Source organism: Rutidosis leptorrhynchoides, chromosome 6, assembly GCF_046630445.1.
Source record: "Rutidosis leptorrhynchoides isolate AG116_Rl617_1_P2 chromosome 6, CSIRO_AGI_Rlap_v1, whole genome shotgun sequence".
Lineage (NCBI taxonomy): Eukaryota > Viridiplantae > Streptophyta > Magnoliopsida > Asterales > Asteraceae > Rutidosis > Rutidosis leptorrhynchoides.
Genome location: NC_092338.1, coordinates 170846429 through 170868705, shown reverse-complemented (window position 1 = coordinate 170868705; position 22277 = coordinate 170846429).

Below are 22277 nucleotides of genomic sequence, written 5' to 3'. Positions count from 1 at the left end.
GTGGTGGTGAAGGGGACTGGTCTGTTTGACCAGATATGTTTCTGGGTTTTTTTGACCTCCGCGAGTGCGGTGGTGGGGCCATTTAAACCTCCGCGAGTCGCGGTGTTTTTTTTTTAAATTAAAACCTTATACTAATAAAACATAAATTAAATTAAATTTTAAAAAATTTGATTCTTTTTAGGATGAGGGCGTTTCGGAACGATGTCCTAGTCTGTCCCTCGACAAAAATTTTAAAATTTGTCATTTTTAAGCGCGGTTTTAAAAGCAAAGATTTTTTGGTTTTTTAAATGTTTTTGGCATACTTTAATTTAATAAGATTAAAAATAATGATAATAAAAGTTCTCGTCCCTCCCTCGGGTAAAGCAATTTCGGTTCAATGACCTAGTCTTCAACTCACGACGAATTTTAAAAATCATATTTTTAACTTAGCAAAATAAAGTAAATTTTTGTTTTTAAATTCACACTAAACTTAAATTTAAAATGCATAAAATTAAAAATTCATATTAAAAATTAAAAATTCACACCAAACTTATATTATATTTTTGTTTTTATACATACAAACTTATATTAAAAATATTAAAATTTTCAAATATTTACAAACTTAAATATATTGATTTTAAAAAAAATTCACAATATTAATTTAATATTTATATATTAATTTTAAAAACATGGTAAAAATAAAATTAAAAATCTTTTTGGCTTTTATCCCACTTTAATCAATCAAATATTATCAAAAATATGCGCCCCTCTTTTCGGTAAAGTAATTTCGGTTCCATGACCTAATTTAACTCATGAAGAATTTTTGAAATATTTTTGGTTGATTGATTAAAGATATTTATACCATAAGAATAAACGTTAAATTTCGCAGTGATGTAATAAATTTTTGTATGATATCAATAATTTTGGTCGCAAGACCTAATTTTATCGAATACCAATTTAATACTTTATAGCGAAAAATTTAGCGTTTATTATCAAAAGGTTAAAAAAATAAAAATAAAAATAGAAACTGTACAAACTTACCTGTGAAATATATTTCTTAGTGATATGCTCTAGCCCATTCATAAGATAGTCGGACTAATTGATTTTCCATGGCTACATAGGCGTAACCTCGAGCATTTAACGTTTTTTCTTCTAAACATATGAACGGTCCGTCTCTGCATAAAGTAACAAATTCGGTGTTTGAATAAGTTTGATTATTTGAACATTTAACTTCGTGTGACCATTTTCCACATTTGTGGCATCTTTCAAGGTGTCGTGCTCTTCTTTTCGCTGCGGATTTTGATTTTTCTTTACCAAATTGTAACTTATTATTTTCGCATCTGAATTCTTTTCTTACTTCGTCCAATTTGCCTCTGATTAATGATACTATTTCACTTGGAAGGGTGTCATTATTACGTTTAGTAATCAAAGCGTGTAGCATTAGACCATGGTTTAATTCACAGGAAGTCTTCATTTCGTAAAACCTAAAAAAAATAAAAATTTAGAATGGGGGGAGAAGACTAGTTCTTTAGGGTCTGCTAGGGAAAGACCATTCGGGTTCCATTTTCGAGAACTACACGAAAACAGAAAATCTAACTCTAACAGAAATACATATTATCTTTTAAAGACTTGATTCTCCCCACACTTAGTTAGCTGTGGTGTTGAAATTGTGATTAACTTCGTTGTCAACTTCCATCGGACTATCTATGTAATGTTTAACTCTGTGACCATTAACTTTAAATTCAATCCCATTTGAATTTATTAATTCTACTGTTCCGTATGGGAAAACTCTTTTGACTATGAATGGTCCAGACCATCTTGATTTCAATTTTCCAGGAAATAGCTTGAATCGTGAATTGAAAAGAAGAACTCTATCTCCTTCTTTAAATTCTTTTGAACTTCTGATTCTTTTATCATGCTATTTCTTCGTTCTTTCCTTATAGATTAGCGAATTTTCGTATGCTTCTTGTCTTAATTCTTCTAATTTGTTTAGTTGACTTAATCGTAGACGTCCAGCTTCATGTAAATCAAGATTACATGTCTTCAAAGCCCAAAATGCTTTGTGTTCAATTTCTACTGGAAGATGACATGCTTTTCCATAAATGAGTTTAAAAGGTGTGGTTCTAATTGGAGTTTTGTAGGCTGTTCTAAAAGCCCAGAGTGCATCCTCCAATTTAATGGACCATTCCTTCGGATTTGATCCTACAGTTTTCTCTAAAATATATTTTAAAGCTCGGATGGTATTTTCAACTTGTCCACTTGTCTGTGGATGATAAGCAGTAGAGATTTTATGAGTTACTCCATATCTTTTAAGAACTTTCTCAAGTTGATTATTACAGAAATGAGTTCCCCGATCACTTATTAAAGCTTTCGGTGTTCCAAACCTTGCAAAAAGACGTTTTAAAAAGTTGACTACAACTCGTGCATCGTTAGTTGGGAGAGCTTGTGCTTCCACCCATTTAGATACATAATCAATGGCTACGAGAATATATAGATTATTATGAGATTTTGGAAATGGACCCATAAAGTCAATACCCCAAATGTCAAATACTTCACATTCTTGAATGAAATTTTGTGGCATTTCATCACGTTGACTTATTTTTCCGGCCCTTTGACATGCATCACAGGATTTGCAAAGAAGGTGTGCGTCTTTGAAAATTGTAGGCTAATTGAATCCAGCATCGTAAACTTTTCTTGCTGTTAGTTGAGGCCCATAATGCCCTCATGTTGGTCCTGTGTGACAATGTTTTAAGATTTGACTAGCTTCATTTCCGAATACACATCGGTGTATTATTCCATCTGGACAACTTTTAAACAAATGTGGATCTTCCCAGAAATAGTGTTTTATATCACTAAAGAATTTCTTTCGTTTTTGGTACGACAATCCTTTTTCAAGGAATCCACATACTAAATAGTTTGCATAGTCTGCAAACCATGGAATTTCATTATAATCTATCTTCAATAGATATTCATCTGGAAAGTTGTCTTGTATGGCCAATTCATTTAGAACTTCTAATTCAGGATTTTCAAGACGAGAAAGATGATCAGCGGTGAGATTTTCTGCTCCCTTTTTATCTCGGATTTCAATATCAAACTCTTGTAAGAGTAAGATCCAACAGATTAATCGTGGTTTAGCATCTTGTTTCGAAAATAGGTATCTAAGAGCAGAATGGTCGGTATAGACCACCGTTTTTGCTAGAACGAGATATGAACGAAATTTGTCAAAAGCAAAGACAATAGCAAGGAGTTCTTTTTCAGTAGTTGTGTAATTTGTTTGTGCTCCTTGTAACGTCTTACTAGCATAATATATAGGTTGAAATCGTTTTTCAATCCTTTGTCCTAAAACGGCTCCCATTGCAAAATCACTTGCATCGCACATAAGTTCAAATGGTAGATTCCAATTTGGAGTTATCATAATCGGCGTATTATTGAGTTTTTCTTTAAGAATATTAAAAGATTTGATACATTCATCTGAAAAGATGAATGGAGCATCCTTTTCTAGGAGTTTATTCATAGGAGTGGCAATTTTAGAAAAATCTTTTATGAAACGTCGGTAAAAACTGGCATGCTCTAGAAAACTCCTAAATCCTCTAACATTTGTGGGATGTGGAAGTTTAGCAATTACATCTACTTTAGCTCTATCCACTTCAATTCCTTCCTTTGAAATTTTATGTCCAAGAACGATGCCTTCTTTAACCATGAAATGGCATTTCTCCCAATTAAGTACTAGATTTGATTGTTCGCATCTAATAAGCATTCGTTCAAGATTAACTAGACATGATTCAAATGTATCACCGAAGACTGAAAAGTCATCCATGAAAACTTCCATGCATTCTTCTATCATGTCGTGAAAAATCGCCATCATGCACCTTTGAAAGGTTGCAGGGGCATTGCAAAGTCCAAATGCATGCGTTTGTAAGCAAAAGTACCATAAGGGCATGTGAACGTGGTTTTTTCTTGGTCCTCGGGTGCTATTGGAATTTGAAAATATCCGGAAAAACCATCAAGAAAACAATAGTAACTATTTTCGGCTAATCTTTCCAACATTTGATCAATGAAAGGTAAGGGAAAGTGATCTTTTCTGGTGGCGTCATTTAATTTTCTATAATCAATACATACACGCCATCCTATTACAGTCCTAGTCGGAATAAGCTCATTTTTCTCATTTGTGATGACAGTCATGCCACCCTTCTTAGGCACGCATTGAACTGGGCTTACCCATGGACTATCAGAAATTGGATAAATTAAACCTGCATCTAGCAGTTTAATAATTTCTTTCTTAACAACATCTTGCATATTAGGATTTAGTCTTCGTTGGCGTTGCACATACGTTTTATGACCTTCTTCCATAAGGATTTTATGTGTGCAATACGAAGGACTTATTCCTTTAATATCATGAATCTTCCATGCAATGGCTGGTTTATGAGCTTTTAACACAGAAATGAGTTGAGATTTTTCTTTTTCAGTAAGAGAAGACGATATTATTACAGGTAATTCAGATTCACCATGTAAATAAGCGTATTCCAAATGATTTGGAAGTGGCTTTAACTCTAATTTCGGTGGTTCTTCTATCGATGATTTATATCGAAATCTGTCTTCTTCTTTTAGCATTTGAATTTCTTCTGTTGTTGGTTCATATCCATTAGCCATAAGTGTAGCTAACATTTCAGTTTCATCAATTGGTTCAGTTCCTTCTCCTAAAGAATATTCTCCTGTTACTTGTAATTCTGGAAATTCTTCTATGAATTCTGCATGTGAATCTATAGTTTGAATATAATAGCATGTATCATCTACAGATTACGGTTGTTGCATTGCTCTATTAACAAAAAAGGTAACACTCTCGTCCTCTATACTTAGGGTCAGTTTCTTACCAAACACGTCTATCATTGCTTTAGCCGTGTTTAAGAATGGTCTTCCTAATATGAGAGGAACTTGAGAATCTTCTTCCATGTCCAGAACAACAAAATCTACTGGAAATACTAAAGTACCAACTTTAACTAGCATGTTCTCCATTATCCCTCTAGGATATTTTATTGATCTATCGGCTAGTTGTATGCTTATTCGTGTTGATTTCAATTCTCCAAGGTCTAGTTTAGTGTATAGTGAATATGGCATTAAATTTATACTAGCACCTAAGTCTGCCAATGCTTCAATTGAACAAAGACTACCCAGAAAACATGGAATTGTGAAACTTCCTGGATCAGATAGTTTTTCTGGTATCTTATTCAACAACACTGCAGAACAATTAGCATTCATAGTAACAGCCGAGAGTTCTTCCATTTTCTTTCTATTCGTGATTAGATCTTTCAGAAATTTAGCATATCTAGGCATTCCTGAAATCACATCAATGAAAGGAAGATTTACATTTATTTGTTTAAACATATCCAAGAATTTGGATTGCTCGGCTTCAAGTCTCTCTTTTCTCATTTTACTTGGGTAAGGAAGTGGTGATTGGTATGGTTTAACATAAGGTTTTGCCTTAACTGTGTTATCTTCATTAACCTTTTCAACTACCGGTTCTTTTTCCTTATCTTGTTCAGGTTGTGGTTCTTGTGGAGTAGGAATAGCTTCATCAGAAATTACAGGTATTTCAGGTGGTTTAAGTGTAATACCACTTCTTGTGGTAATGGCTTTAGCTGTTTCATTCCGGGGGTTATTGTATCACTAGGTAAACTTCCCGATTTTCTTTCACCTATTAACCTTGCTAGGTTACTTATTTCTTGTTCCAGATTTTGAATAGAAGCTTGTTGATTTCTAAATGCTTGAGCAATTTGTTCATTGGTTTGTTTCTGAGATGTGAAAAATTGAGTTTGAGATTCAACTAGCTTCGTCATCATATCTTCTAAATTCGGCTTTTTATCATCGATTTGTGGTGGTTTGTTTTGAAAATTAGGTCTTTGCTGGTTGTAAGTATTATTGGATACTTGTTGATTGCTAGGTCCTTGTTGGTTGTTGTATGGAACATTTCGATTATAATTTTGGTTTTGATTGTAAATTGGTCTTGGCGGTTGATAATTATTCTGATAATTATTTCCAGGCCTTTGGTTTATATATGAAACATTCTCTCTTTGTTCCATTGTTAGTTCAATACTGAGACAATCTTTTGTCAAATGTCGTCCTCCACACTGCTCACAACTAATTCGTATTGAGTGAATATCTTTAGTCATCTTTTCCATTCGTCTCTCGACAGCATCTATCTTTGCTGAAATGGAATCTAAGTCATGGCTAAAATCGGCTCTAGCTGTTTTAGGTGATTTAACGATATCTTTTTCTTGGTGCCACTCATGTGAGTGGGAAGCAGTGTTATCAATAATCTTATAAGCATCAGTTTCTGTTTTCTTCATAATGGAACCACGAGCTGCTATGTCTATGTCTTTTCTTGTAGTGATGTCGCATCCTTGGTAGAATATTTGTACTATTTGACAAGTGTCTAAACCATGTTGCGGACATCCTCTCAATTACTTTCCAAATCTGGTCCATGCCTCATATAGAGTTTCATTTGGTTTCTGTGTGAACGTAACAATTTCTCCTTGAAGTCTTACGGCTTTAGATGCCGGAAAGAATTGTTTAAGAAATTTTTCAACTAAAACGTCCCATGTATCAATCGCCCCTTCAGGTAACGATTCCAACCAATCTTTGGCTTCTCCCTTTAAAGTCCAGGGAAATAACATGAGATATATCTGTTCATCTTCAACTTCTCTTATTTTAAATAGTGTACAGATCCTATTAAAGGTATGAAGATGTTCATTTGAATCTTCCTTCGGCGCACCACTAAATTGGCATTGATTAGTCACCATATGTAGAATTTGTCCTTTGATTTCATAATCTGGCGCATTTATGTCAGGTTGAGTAATTGCGTGACCTTGGCCAGTGCGTTTAGCTCGCATTCGATCTTCCATACTTAAAGGTTCCAGATTCTCCATGATTGAATTTGTTGAATCTGAATCACTAGAGGATTCTGATTTAATAGTTCGTTCCTCAACAATCTCTGTTTGAATGATTGGTGGTTCCGGAGGAAAGATTAATGGTTCAGGATCTCGAAATCGTCCCTGAATATTCTCCGGATTCTCAATTGTGAGGTCGGGTTCAAAAAATGGATTATCGGAAATTTGAATTGGAGTACTTGGTCGATTGGATGACGATTCTAAAGAAAAATCAACGGCGACAATATTTGCGAGATGTCTTGATCGAGTTACAGGTGGTGAACGTACAAAAGGTGGTGAACGTTTTGCTCGGTGCATTCACTGAATATCTTATTAGTTTTTAAAAAGAAAGAAAAATTATATAAGTTATCCAATTAATAGACTTTTCTGATTTTGCCCACGTTTCGAATAGCCAAAAGATGCAGCAGAGGGGCAGGATTCGTTTGGTCTCAATATAATTGAGTACTGTTTGGCTCCAATAACCCGGTCCACGTACAAATCCAACTATTACTACGAACCAGAAAATTTTGATGTCTATCAATTTAACCGCTTAAAATAATTTTTCGTTGAAATTTAAGAAATTTAGATAAGAAATAGAGAAAATTCTAAGTCCTAAAAACTAGAATGTCGAGAAATAAGAAAGAAAAAGAGCGCGTCGAAAAACGTCGAAAAATAAAAGTTTGAAAAATAATAGGCGTCGAAAAATAAAAATAAGAAAGTAGCGCGTCGAAACTTAAAAAGGGACTAAAAACTAAGAATTAAAAGTTGCGTCTAAAAATATTAAAGCTTACAAGGAATTCTATATCCCAAATGGCAATATCTTAAAAAGGTACTAAAAACTTAGAACAGCGTCGCAAAATTCTAAAGCACCTAAATCTTAGTCTAAAGAAAAAGCACTTAAGGGATTTTACGGCAAAGCCTAAAAATCTAGAAATAAAAATAACTATAGAAAATACTATGATTTAAAACTAAATACGAGCGAAAAATACAAATATTACGCTAAAACGAATAAATAAAAAAAGTACAAAATATAAAAATATACTTAAAGTTGTAAAAAGTACAATTTTTATAAAAGTATTATTTTTATATTATTTATTTAATAAAACTATTAATTTTATAAATTAATTAAACTAATTATAACTTAATAATACAAATTAAATAAATAACTAAACTAATTAATTAAATAAAACCCTAAAAACTAAATATTTAAATTAATTAAACCCTAATTTCGTATTAATTGCAGTCCTAGGTTGACCTGTCAGATTGACCTCCGCGAGTGCTGTTAGGTCCAGTTCAAAAGCTCCGCGAGTCGCGGAGGGTCAAATTTAGGCTGAAAAGGGGTTCGTTTTTGCACAGGTTCAGTTTTTTTCTTTTTATTTTTTTATGTTTTTCTGTTTTATCATATATATATATAATATAAATATAACTAAATATTTTTATAAAACAATAAAATACTTATTTTTAAACTCAAAAGTAAAAATACTTTTTTTTTAAACTTTATATATTTTTTAACAAACTCTTTTTGTATTTTTATATTTTAAAAAAAACTTATATTTTTATACGAAGGACTTAATAAAAACTTTTACAAAATTATATTATTATTATTTTTTATGTCATTAGCGTTGCGCTTTCGGCGTTTAAGTTCCCCGGCAGCGGCGCCAAAAATACTTGATGTTATGCGAGGTGTATATGAAATAGCTTTATTTTTACAACGAAAAAAACTATTAAATACGATACAATTTTACACAAGATATTTATTTATTTATAGAATGGATATACTTAAACCTTGCTACAACACTTATAGGCAGTGTACCTAATCGTACAGTAGTGTAGTTTTTAGTAAGTCTGGTTCGTTCCACATAGATATCTTTAAACAAAGCTTAACGCTATATTAGTTTTACTTTATAAAAATACAAATATATATATATAAGTAATATTATTATTATAAAGGGGGTTTTTACCGTTTAATGACCAGTTTGTCGATTTTAAAACTTTAGTCGCAGTTAAAACCTAATGTATAATATTAAATAAATAAAAGACTTAATTTAAAGCGTAAAGTAAATAACGATAATGAAATTGCGATAAATAAAAGTGCGATAAAATAAAATTACGATAATTAAAAAGTACGATAATTAAAAGTGCAATTAAATACAATGACAATAAATAAAAGTGCAATTAAATACAATAACAATAAATTAAAGTGCAATAATTAGAAGTGCAATTAAATATGAAAATAAAGAAATTATGCTTATTTAAACTTCTGTAATCATGATGTTTGACGTGTTGATTTTAGTTTATTCCCATGGGTTAATTGTTCTTTGTCCTAGATTATTTAATATGTCCGTCTGGTTTTTGTCCATAACAGTCCATCAGTCATAAATATAAAGTGCGAGTGTCCTCGTCAAATTATCCTTATACCCGAAGTCAAATATTCCAACTTATTGGGGACTTAAACTGTAACAAGGTTTTAATACTTTGTTTAATAATTACACCAGGATATCGACTGCGTGTAACCCAAGGTTTTAATACTTTGTTAACAATTACGCCAAGTGTCCTTGTACATAATTTCACCCTTGTTTTAATAAATCTATTAACTATTAATCCATTTCCGTGTCCGGTTAAATGAACAATTATTCGTACATATAAATATCCCGCCCATCGTGTCCGATCGAGTGTATATGGTTATTTATAGGTACGTCCAATTGTAAATCTTTATATTAAAATTAACAAACTATCATTTAGTTAAACAAATATAAAGCCCATTAATAGCCCATAGTCTAATTTCCACAAGTGTCGTTCTTTTGTCCAAACCCCAATTATGGTACAAAGCCCAATTACCCAATTTTAATATTTTTAGTCCAACATCATGATTACTTCGGTATTAAATAAGCATAATAATAACTTAGCTACGAGACATTAAATTAAAAAGGTTGAACATAATTACAATGATTAAAAATAGCGTAGCGTTACACGGACAGAATTTCGACTTACACCCTTACAACATTCGCTAACATACCCTTATTATTAGAAATTAAAATTAAAATTATAATTATAATATAAATATATACACATATACGTTGATGAATGAAGAGAAAAAGGTGTGTAAAAATCGGCCGAATGCTCGGCCTTTTATAGGCCCACGTAATACTGTTTGACCTCCGCGAGTGCGGAGGTTTTTGTCTTCAAAGCTCCGCGAGTGCGGAGCCCCTGATTCCAGCTAACATAAGTTTGGCTCCTAGCTTGCCGACGGATTTTATTATATAAATATAATATAAATATATAATTTATATAATTAATTATATATTATATTATATTTATATACATAATTAATTTGTAACTTTCGGTCCGTTGCGTCGTACGTTGAAAGCTGGTTCATGTCTCGGTTTCTAATTTTCGAACGTCCTTTCGTATGATTTAATATCTTGTACTTTGCGTTTTGCGGCTTGTACTCTTGTCATTTTTAGGCGTTCCTCATCAATAATTTGAACCTCTTTGCTTGTACTTTGTACTTTTTAGTTTTTTGGTCGTTTGTGTCTTCAATTTGTCGAATCTGCCTTTTGTCTTCACCTTTTAATATTTAAACGAATATTCCTTATAAATAGAACAACTGCAACTAAAAGCTTGTCTTTCTTGAGGGATAATGCTATGAAATATATGTTCGTTTTTAGCATTATCAATCCCCAAACAGAACCTCTCGTCTGTATAATAATAATAATCTCAAAGTACTAAAGCATCCGTACCACGGATGGGACTTGTCGAGGTCCATAGATCTATCTTTAGGATTCGCGTCGATTAGGGGCCATACCAGTTTCCTAATCATTAGGTTACCAAGCTAAAAATGGGTGATATTCAATATTCATAATCCAGCCATAGAATGTAGTTTTTGATCACTTGTGTCTATTTCGTAAAACATTAATAAAATCAGCGCATGTATTCTCAGTCCCAAAAATATATGTAAAAAGGGAGCAAATGAAACTCACTATACTGTATTTCGTAGTAAAAATACATATGACGTCATTGAACAAGTGCAAGGTTGGCCTCGGATTCACGAACCTATATCATTTGTATATTTATTAATATACATAGTTGTAATCGAACAATATATATAAATTTATTAGTTATATATACTTTTTATATTAATAATATATATGTTTCATATATTTATTTTGTTATATAAAATATTGCTTTTTGTTATGTTATATGTATTAAATATATTTTTATATGATTATCTCTTATTGTAATTATATTAATAATATTAATAGTAATATTGATTGTAATAGTAATATAGTTGTAATAATAATAATAATGATACTAGTAGTATTGTTAGTAAAGAAGAGGTTAATAATATATAAAAATCTTGATAATAATACCTAATACTAACAATGATTAATAATAATACTAATTATGATAATAATAATAATAATAATAATAAAAATGATAAAATGGCAGTTTTACTAATAATTATAAAGTAAAAATGATAGTTTTAGCAAAAAATAATATTTTTAATAATGGTAGTAAGTTTAATAATAATTATAGTTTTATTAGATATTTAAATGATCATATTAATAATAATACTAACAGTATAATATTAATAATATTAATGATGGTAATATTATTACTAGAAATTATAAATTGATACTAATAATACTTAATACTAGCAGCAGCAGCAGCAGCAGCAGCAGCAGCAGCAGCAGCAGCAGCAGCAGCAGCAGCAGCAGCAACAACAACAACAACAACAACAACAACAACAACAACAACAACAACAACAACAACAACAACAACAACAACAACAACAACAACAACAACAACAACAACAACAACAACAACAACAACAACAACAACAACAACAACAACAACCACCACAACAACAACAACAACCACAACAACAACAACAACAACAACAACAACAACAACAACAACAACAACAACAACAACAACAACAACAACAACAACAATAATAATAATAATAATAATAATACTTAGATTAATGATAATAATAATGATGATATTCATAATACTTAATATTAATAATAATAATAACACTCATACTTAATAATAATCATAATAATTACATTTATAATACTTGTAATAATAATTGTAATGCTAGTTATAATACTAATAATATTACTAACAATAATAATAATAATAATAATAACAATAATAATAGTAATAGTAATGATAAAAAAATAAGAATAAAGAGTATACCCTTTTTATAAAGCTTTTTGTAAAAAGAATGCCCCAAACAGGACTCAAACCCGAGACCTCCCGTGTAGTGACCCGAACTTTTCCATGTTTATATATATTAATTGAGATTGATATTTACATGATTAAATGTTTCCAACATGTTAAGCAATCAAACTTGTTAAGACTTGATTAATTGAAATATGTTTCATATAGACAATTGACCACCCAAGTTGATCGGTGATTCACGAACGTTAAAACTTGTAAAAACTATATGATGACATATATATGGATATATATATATAGTTAACATGATACGATGATAAGAAAACTTATCATAAAGTATATTAACAATGAACTACATATGTAAAAACAAGACTACTAACTTAATGATTTTTAAACGAGACATATATGTAACGATTATCGTTGTAAAGACATTTAATGTATATATATCATATTAAGAGATATTCATACATGATAATATCATGATAATATAATAATTTAAAATCTCATTTGATATTATAAACATTGGGTTAACAACATTTAACAAGATCGTTAACCTAAAGGTTTCAAAACAACACTTACATGTAACGACTAACGATGACTTAACGACTCAGTTAAAATGTATATACATGTAGTGTTTTAATATGTATTTATACACTTTTGAAATACTTCAATACACTTATCAAAATACTTCTACTTAACAAAAATTCTTACAATTACATCCTCGTTCAGTTTCATCAACAATTCTACTCGTATGCACCCGTATTCGTACTCGTACAATACACAGCTTTTAGATGTATGTACTATTGGTATATACACCCCAATGATCAGCTCTTAGCAGCCCATGTGAGTCACCTAACACATGTGGGAACCATCATTTGGCAACTAGCATGAAATATCTCATAAAATTACAAAAATATGAGTAATCATTCATGACTTATTTACATGAAAACAAAATTACATATCCTTTATATCTAATCCATACACCAACGACCAAAAACACCTACAAACACTTTCATTCTTCAATTTTCTTCATCTAATTGATCTCTCTCAAGTTCTATCTTCAAGTTCTAAGTGTTCTTCATAAATTCCAAAAGTTTTAGTTTCATAAAATCAAGAATACTTTCAAGTTTGCTAGCTCACTTCCAATCTTGTAAGGTGATCATCCAACCTCAAGAAATCTTTGTTTCTTACAGTAGGTTATCATTCTAATACAAGGTAATAATCATATTCAAACTTTGGTTCAATTTCTATAACTATAACAATCTTATTTCAAGTGATGATCTTACTTGAACTTGTTTTCGTGTCATGATTCTGCTTCAAGAACTTCGAGCCATCCAAGGATCCATTGAAGCTAGATCCATTTTTCTCTTTTCCAGTAGGTTTATCCAAGGAAATTAAGGTAGTAATGATGTTCATAACATCATTCGATTCATACATATAAAGCTATCTTATTCGAAGGTTTAAACTTGTAATCACTAGAACATAGTTTAGTTAATTCTAAACTTGTTCGCAAACAAAAGTTAATCCTTCTAACTTGACTTTTAAAATCAACTAAACACATGTTCTATATCTATATGATATGCTAACTTAATGATTTAAAACCTGGAAACACGAAAAACACCGTAAAACCGGATTTACGCCGTCGTAGTAACACCGCGGGCTGTTTTGGGTTAGTTAATTAAAAACTATGATAAACTTTGATTTAAAAGTTGTTATTCTGAGAAAATGATTTTTATTATGAACATGAAACTATATCCAAAAATTATGGTTAAACTCAAAGTGGAAGTATGTTTTCTAAAATGGTCATCTAGACGTCGTTCTTTCGACTGAAATGACTACCTTTACAAAAACGACTTGTAACTTATTTTTCCGACTATAAACCTATACTTTTTCTGTTTAGATTCATAAAATAGAGTTCAATATGAAACCATAGCAATTTGATTCACTCAAAACGGATTTAAAATGAAGAAGTTATGGGTAAAACAAGATTGGATAATTTTTCTCATTTTAGCTACGTGAAAATTGGTAACAAATCTATTCCAACCATAACTTAATCAACTTGTATTGTATATTATGTAATCTTGAGATACCATAGACACGTATACAATGTTTCGACCTATCATGTCGACACATCTATATATATTTCGGAACAACCATAGACACTCTATATGTGAATGTTGGAGTTAGCTATACAGGGTTGAGGTTGATTCCAAAATATATATAGTTTGAGTTGTGATCAATACTGAGATACGTATACACTGGGTCGTGGATTGATTCAAGATAATATTTATCGATTTATTTCTGTACATCTAACTGTGGACAACTAGTTATAGGTTACTAACGAGGACAGCTGACTTAATAAACTTAAAACATCAAAATATATTAAAAGTGTTGTAAATATATTTTGAACATACTTTAATATATATGTATATATTGTTATAGGTTCGTGAATCAACAGTGGCCAAGCCTTACTTCCCGACGAAGTAAAAATCTGTGAAAGTGAGTTATAGTCCCACTTTTAGAATCTAATATTTTTGAGATGAGAATACATGCAGGTTTTATAAATGATTTACAAAATAGACACAAGTACGTGAAACTACATTCTATGGTTGAATTATCGAAATCGAATATGCCCCTTTTTATTAAGTCTGGTAATCTAAGAATTAGGGAACAGACACCCTAATTGACGCGAATCCTAAAGATAGATCTATTGGGCCTAACAAACCCCATCCAAAGTACCGGATGCTTTAGTACTTCGAAATTTATATCATATCCGAAGGGTGTCCCGGAATGATGGGGATATTCTTATATATGCATCTTGTTATTGTCGATTACCAGGTGTTCACCATATGAATGATTTTTATCTCTATGTATGGGATGTGTATTGAAATATGAAATCTTGTGGTCTATTGTTACGATTTGATATATATAGGTTAAACCTATAACTCACCAACATTTTTGTTGACGTTTAAAGCATGTTTATTCTCAGGTGAATATTAAGAGCTTCCGCTGTTGCATACTAAAATAAGGACAAGATTTGGAGTCCATGTTTGTATGATATTGTGTAAAAACTGCGTTCAAGAAACTGATTTCGATGTAACATATTTGTATTGTAAACCATTATGTAATGGTCGTGTGTAAACAGGATATTTTAGATTATCATTATTTGATAATCTACGTAAAGCTTTTTAAACCTTTACTTATGAAATAAAGGTTACGGTTTGTTTTAAAAATGAATGCAGTCTTTGAAAAACGTCTCATATAGAGGTCAAAACCTCGCAACGAAATCAATTAATATGGAACGTTTTTAATCAATAAGAACGGGACATTTCAGTTGGTATCCGAGCGTTGGTCTTAGAGAACCAGAAAATTTGCATTAGTGTGTCTTATCGAGTTTGTTAGGATGCATTAGTGAGTCTGGACTTTGACCGTGTTTTCTTTAAAAATGATTGCTTAACATTTTTGTTGGAAACTATATATTTTTAACATATGAATATTATGTGATATATTAATCTCTTAACGTGTTTGATATTATGTGATAGATGTCTACCCCTAGAACAAGTCCCATTGACTCACCTAATAATAATGAAGAGTCAAATGTAAATTGGAATGATTTGTGGACTGATTCACAAGTTCCCGAAGAGGAACCGGAAGAAGAGTCGGAACCGGAAGAAGAATCGGAACCGGAAGAAGAATCGGAACCGGATGAAGAAATAGAACCGGTGGGGGAAATAATAAAACGGTTAAGTAAAAGAAAATCCTCAACCAACCGACCAAAGTTAATTATGGTCAATGGTGTTTCCGCCAAGGAAGCAAAATATTGGGAGGATTACCAATTCTCCGATGAATCGGATTCCGACGAGAATTCCGATGATGTTATAGAAATTACCCCAACTGAATTTAAAAAGGCAAAAGAAAATAATAAGGGAAAGGGCATAAAAATAGAGAAATCTAATTCCAACCCCGATGAACTTTATATGTATCGTCAACCCCCGAAGTCCTTAAGTTGTAACAATGACCCGGGAACCTCTAAACCACCAGGTTTTTCTAAACCAATGTGGACAACGACGGCTCGTATTAGGGGAACATCATATATCCCTAGAAACTTGGAAAAACGAACCAAAACCGAAGAAGAAGAAATGAGCGAGTCGGAATAAGATAGTTGTATTCGTGTGGTGTAATATATGTAATATAGTGTTCTTATGCTTTATGATATATGTAAAAATTGCTTGTATTAATAAGTATTTTTTTTATGAATCTAACTCTTGTCTATTTTACAGTTTAAAAACACAAAATGGATAGACAACCCAATATTTTAAGAGACCTACCCGGAGACATGATTGATGAAATCTTGTCTAGAGTCGGCCAGAATTCTTCGGCACAACTATTTAAGGCGAGATCAGTTTGTAAGACATTCGAAGAACGTTCCAAGAATGTCTTGGTTTATAAGAGACTTTCGTTTGAAAGATGGGGGATATCACATTGGGAAACCCATAAGTTACGATGTGTTTACTTTGACGCATATATTGCGGGGAACCCAAATGCTATTTTACGCAACGGGTTAAGAAATTATTTTGACTCAATATATCCGAATATTGGACTTCGTGATTTAGAAAAAGCGGCTAAGATGCAACATAAAGAAGCATGTTATGCTTACGGATTAGTAATGTTCGCTTCTCACCAAAGTGAGAACAAGAACATCGGGCTACAACTATTAAACAAAACGTTTCCACAAGTGACGGAGTCGGTAATTGGGGTAAGAAATGAGGTTTTTAGATTATTACGGGACTGTTGGACATTACGTAACCCTCGTCCCTTTGATGACGTTACAACACGCTGTCTTATCAACGGCCATAACGGTTATGTTGCACAAGACCAAGGATGGGAAGTAGTTCTAGTAAAACCAGAATGCATGACTTGTTTCTGGACGTATGAATTACGTGTCTTTATTGCCTTTGCTGAACGACTTGTGTACTAGCTAGAATTGTCTTCACAACTATCTTGTATCAAAGTTATTGTGTGCTATATTTCATGCTTTATGTAAAATAAGCGGTATTGTAAGTTTGTAAAATATTGTATAAAAGTTTGAACGCGAAGTATTATTATAATCAGTTTTTCATATAGAATTGTAGTAGTTGAATTGTATATTAGCTACTAAGTATGAACTTAACGGGTAGGTACTACCCGAATTTAAACTTATAAAACGCTAATATGAAGAAAAAGCTTTTATAAATGAGTTCATATTATGCTACGAAATACTATTAACTACTCTTAATATTCTGTATGATTAACTTGTTCCATTTAACTATTTTGAAGGAAATGGCACCGACTACTCGACACACCGTGAATATGAATGAAGAGGAATTCCGTACTTTTCTAGCTTCAAACATAGCCGCAGTACAGGCTGCGCTACATACCAACAATAACCTTGGATCTAGCAGTACAGGAAATCGTGTAGGATGCACCTACAAAGAATTCACTGCCTGCAAACCTTTGGAATTTGATGGAACCGAAGGACCGATCGGATTGAAACGGTGGACCGAGAAGGTTGAATCGGTGTTTGCCATAAGTAAGTGTACTGAAGAGGACAAAGTGAAGTACGCTACGCATACCTTCACAGGTTCTGCGTTAACATGGTGGAATACCTATCTAGAGCAAGTGGGACAAGATGATGCGTACGCACTACCGTGGTCAGCATTCAAGCACTTGATGAACGAGAAGTACCGTCCCAGAACCGAGGTCAATAAGCTCAAGACAGAACTTAGAGGGTTACGAACCCAAGGATTTGATATTACCACGTACGAAAGACGATTCACAGAATTGTGCCTATTGTGTCCGGGAGCATTCGAAGATGAGGAAGAGAAGATCGACGCGTTTGTGAAAGGATTACCGGAAAGAATCCAAGAAGATATAAGTTCACACGAGCCCGCCTCCATACAACAGGCATGTAGAATGGCTCACAAACTAGTGAACCAGATTGAAGAAAGAATTAAAGAACAGACTGCTGAAGAGGCCAATGTGAAGCAAGTCAAAAGAAAGTGAGAGGAAAACGGTGATAAGAATCACCAATACAACAACAACAGCAATTACAACAATAATCGCAACAATTATCCCAATAATCGCAACATCAATCGCAACTACAACAAACGGCCCAACAACAACAACAACAACAACAACAACAACAACAGCAACTACAACAATCATCCCAACAACAATAATAACCGCAACAACAACAACAACAATCAGAAGCAGCTATGCCAAAGGTGTGAAAAGAATCACTCGGGGTTCTGCACCAAATTTTGCAACAAGTGTAAAAGAAATGGTCATAGCGCGGCGAAGTGTGAGGTCTACGGACCAGGGGTTAATAGAACGAAAGGAACAAATGGTGTCGGAACGAGTAATGGCGGAGCAAGTAGTGTCGGAGCAAGTTATGCCAATCTAGTTTGTTATAAATGTGGAAAACCAGGCCACATTATTAGAAATTGCCCGAACCAGGAGAACACGAATGGACAAGGCCGTGGAAGGGTTTTCAATATTAATGCGGTAGAGGCACAGGAAGACCCGGAGCTTGTTACGGGTACGTTTCTTATTGACAATAAATCTGCTTACGTTTTATTTGATTCGGGTGCAGATAGAAGCTATATGAGTAGAGATTTTTGTGCTAAATTAAGTTGTCCATTGACGCCTTTGGATAGTAAATTTTTACTCGAATTAGCAAATGGTAAATTAATTTCAGCAGATAATATATGTCGGAATCGAGAAATTAAACTGGTTAGCGAAACATTTAAGATTGATTTGATACCAGTAGAGTTAGGGAGTTTTGATGTGATAATCGGTATGGACTGGTTGAAAGAAGTGAAAGCGGAGATCGTTTGTTACAAAAATGCAATTCGCATTATACGAGAAAAAGGAAAACCCTTAATGGTGTACGGAGAAAAGGGCAACACGAAGCTACATCTTATTAGTAATTTGAAGGCACAAAAACTAATAAGAAAAGGTTGCTATGCTGTTCTAGCACACTTCGAGAAAGTACAAACTGAAGAAAAGAGCATCAATGATGTTCCCATTGCAAAAGAATTTCCCGATGTATTTCCGAAAGAATTACCGGGATTACCCCCACATCGATCCGTTGAATTTCAAATAGATCTTGTACCAGGAGCTGCACCAATAGCTCGTGCTCCTTACAGACTCGCACCCAGCGAGATGAAAGAACTGCAAAGCCAATTACAAGAACTTTTAGAGCGTGGTTTCATTCGACCAAGCACATCACCGTGGGGAGCTCCTGTTTTGTTTGTCAAGAAGAAAGATGGTACATTCAGGTTGTGTATCGACTACCGAGAGTTGAACAAACTTACCATCAAGAACCGCTACCCACTACCGAGAATCGACGACTTATTTGATCAACTACAAGGCTCGTCTGTTTATTCAAAGATTGACTTACGTTCCGGGTATCATCAAATGCGGGTGAAAGAAGATGATATTCCAAAGACTGCTTTCAGAACACGTTACGGTCATTACGAGTTTATGGTCATGCCGTTTGGTTTAACTAATGCACCAGCTGTGTTCATGGACCTTATGAACCGAGTGTGTGGACCATACCTTGACAAGTTTGTCATTGTTTTCATTGATGACATACTTATTTACTCAAAGAATGACCAAGAACACGGTGAACATTTGAGAAAGGTGTTAGAAGTATTGAGGAAGGAAGAATTGTACGCTAAGTTTTCAAAGTGTGCATTTTGGTTGGAAGAAGTTCAATTCCTCGGTCACATAGTGAACAAAGAAGGTATTAAGGTGGATCCGGCAAAGATAGAAACTGTTGAAAAGTGGGAAACCCCGAAAACTCTGAAACACATACGCCAGTTTTTAGGACTAGCTGGTTACTACAGAAGGTTCATCCAAGACTTTTCCAGAATAGCAAAACCCTTGACTGCATTAACGCATAAAGGGAAGAAATTTGAATGGAATGATGAACAAGAGAAAGCGTTTCAGTTATTGAAGAAAAAGCTAACTACGGCACCTATATTGTCATTGCCTGAAGGGAATGATGATTTTGTGATTTATTGTGATGCATCAAAGCAAGGTCTCGGTTGTGTATTAATGCAACGAACGAAGGTGATTGCTTATGCGTCTAGACAATTGAAGATTCACGAACAAAATTATACGACGCATGATTTGGAATTAGGCGCGGTTGTTTTTGCATTAAAGACTTGGAGGCACTACTTATATGGGGTCAAAAGTATTATATATACCGACCACAAAAGTCTTCAACACATATTTAATCAGAAACAACTGAATATGAGGCAGCGTAGGTGGATTGAATTATTGAATGATTACGACTTTGAGATTCGTTACCACCCGGGGAAGGCAAATGTGGTAGCCGATGCCTTGAGCAGGAAGGACAGAGAACCCATTCGAGTAAAATCTATGAATATAATGATTCATAATAACATTACTACTCAAATAAAGGAGGCGCAACAAGGAGTTTTAAAAGAGGGAAATTTAAAGGATGAAATACCCAAAGGATCGGAGAAGCATCTTAATATTCGGGAAGACGGAACCCGGTATAGGGCTGAAAGGATTTGGGTACCAAAATTTGGAGATATGAGAGAAATGGTACTTAGAGAAGCTCATAAAACCAGATACTCAATACATCCTGGAACGGGGAAGATGTACAAGGATCTCAAGAAACATTTTTGGTGGCCGGGTATGAAAGCCGATGTTGCTAAATACGTAGGAGAATGTTTGACGTGTTCTAAGGTCAAAGCTGAGCATCAGAAACCATCAGGTCTACTTCAACAACCCGAAATCCCGGAATGGAAATGGGAAAACATTACCATGGATTTAATCACTAAATTGCCAAGGACTGCAAGTGGTTTTGATACTATTTGGGTAATAGTTGATCGTCTCACCAAATCAGCACACTTCCTACCAATAAGAGAAGATGACAAGATGGAGAAGTTAGCACGACTGTATTTGAAGGAAGTCATCTCCAGACATGGAATACCAATCTTTATTATCTCTGATAGGGATGGCAGATTTATTTCAAGATTCTGGCAGACATTACAGCAAGCATTAGGAACTCGTCTAGACATGAGTACTGCCTATCATCCACAAACTGATGGGCAGAGCGAAAGGACGATACAAACGCTTGAAGACATGCTACGAGCATGTGTTATTGATTTCGGAAACAGTTGGGATCGACATCTACCGTTAGCAGAATTTTCCTACAATAACAGCTACCATTCAAGCATTGAGATGGCGCCGTTTGAAGCACTTTATGGTAGAAAGTGCAGGTCTCCGATTTGTTGGAGTGAAGTGGGGGATAGACAGATTACGGGTCCGGAGATTATACAAGAAACTACCGAGAAGATCATCCAAATTCAACAACGGTTGAAAACCGCCCAAAGTCGACAAAAGAGCTACGCTGACATTAAAAGAAAAGATATAGAATTTGAAATTGGAGAGATGGTCATGCTTAAAGTTGCACCTTGGAAAGGCGTTGTTCGATTTGGTAAACGAGGGAAATTAAATCCAAGGTATATCGGACCATTCAAGATTATTGATCGTGTCGGACCAGTAGCTTACCGACTAGAGTTACCTCAACAACTCGCGGCTGTACATAACACTTTCCACGTCTCGAATTTAAAGAAATGTTTTGCTAAAGAAGATCTCACTATTCCGTTAGATGAAATCCAAATCAACGAAAAACTTCAATTCATCGAAGAACCCGTCGAAATAATGGATCGTGAGGTTAAAAGACTTAAGCAAAACAAGATACCAATTGTTAAGGTTCGATGGAATGCTCGTAGAGGACCCGAGTTCACCTGGGAGCGTGAAGATCAGATGAAGAAGAAATACCCGCATCTATTTCCAGAAGATTCGTCAACACCTTCAACAGCTTAAAATTTCGGGACGAAATTTATTTAACGGGTAGGTACTGTAGTGACCCGAACTTTTCCATGTTTATATATATTAATTGAGATTGATATTTACATGATTAAATGTTTCCAACATGTTAAGCAATCAAACTTGTTAAGACTTGATTAATTGAAATATGTTTCATATAGACAATTGACCACCCAAGTTGATCGGTGATTCACGAACGTTAAAACTTGTAAAAACTATATGATGACATATATATGGATATATATATATATAGTTAACATGATACGATGATAAGAAAAC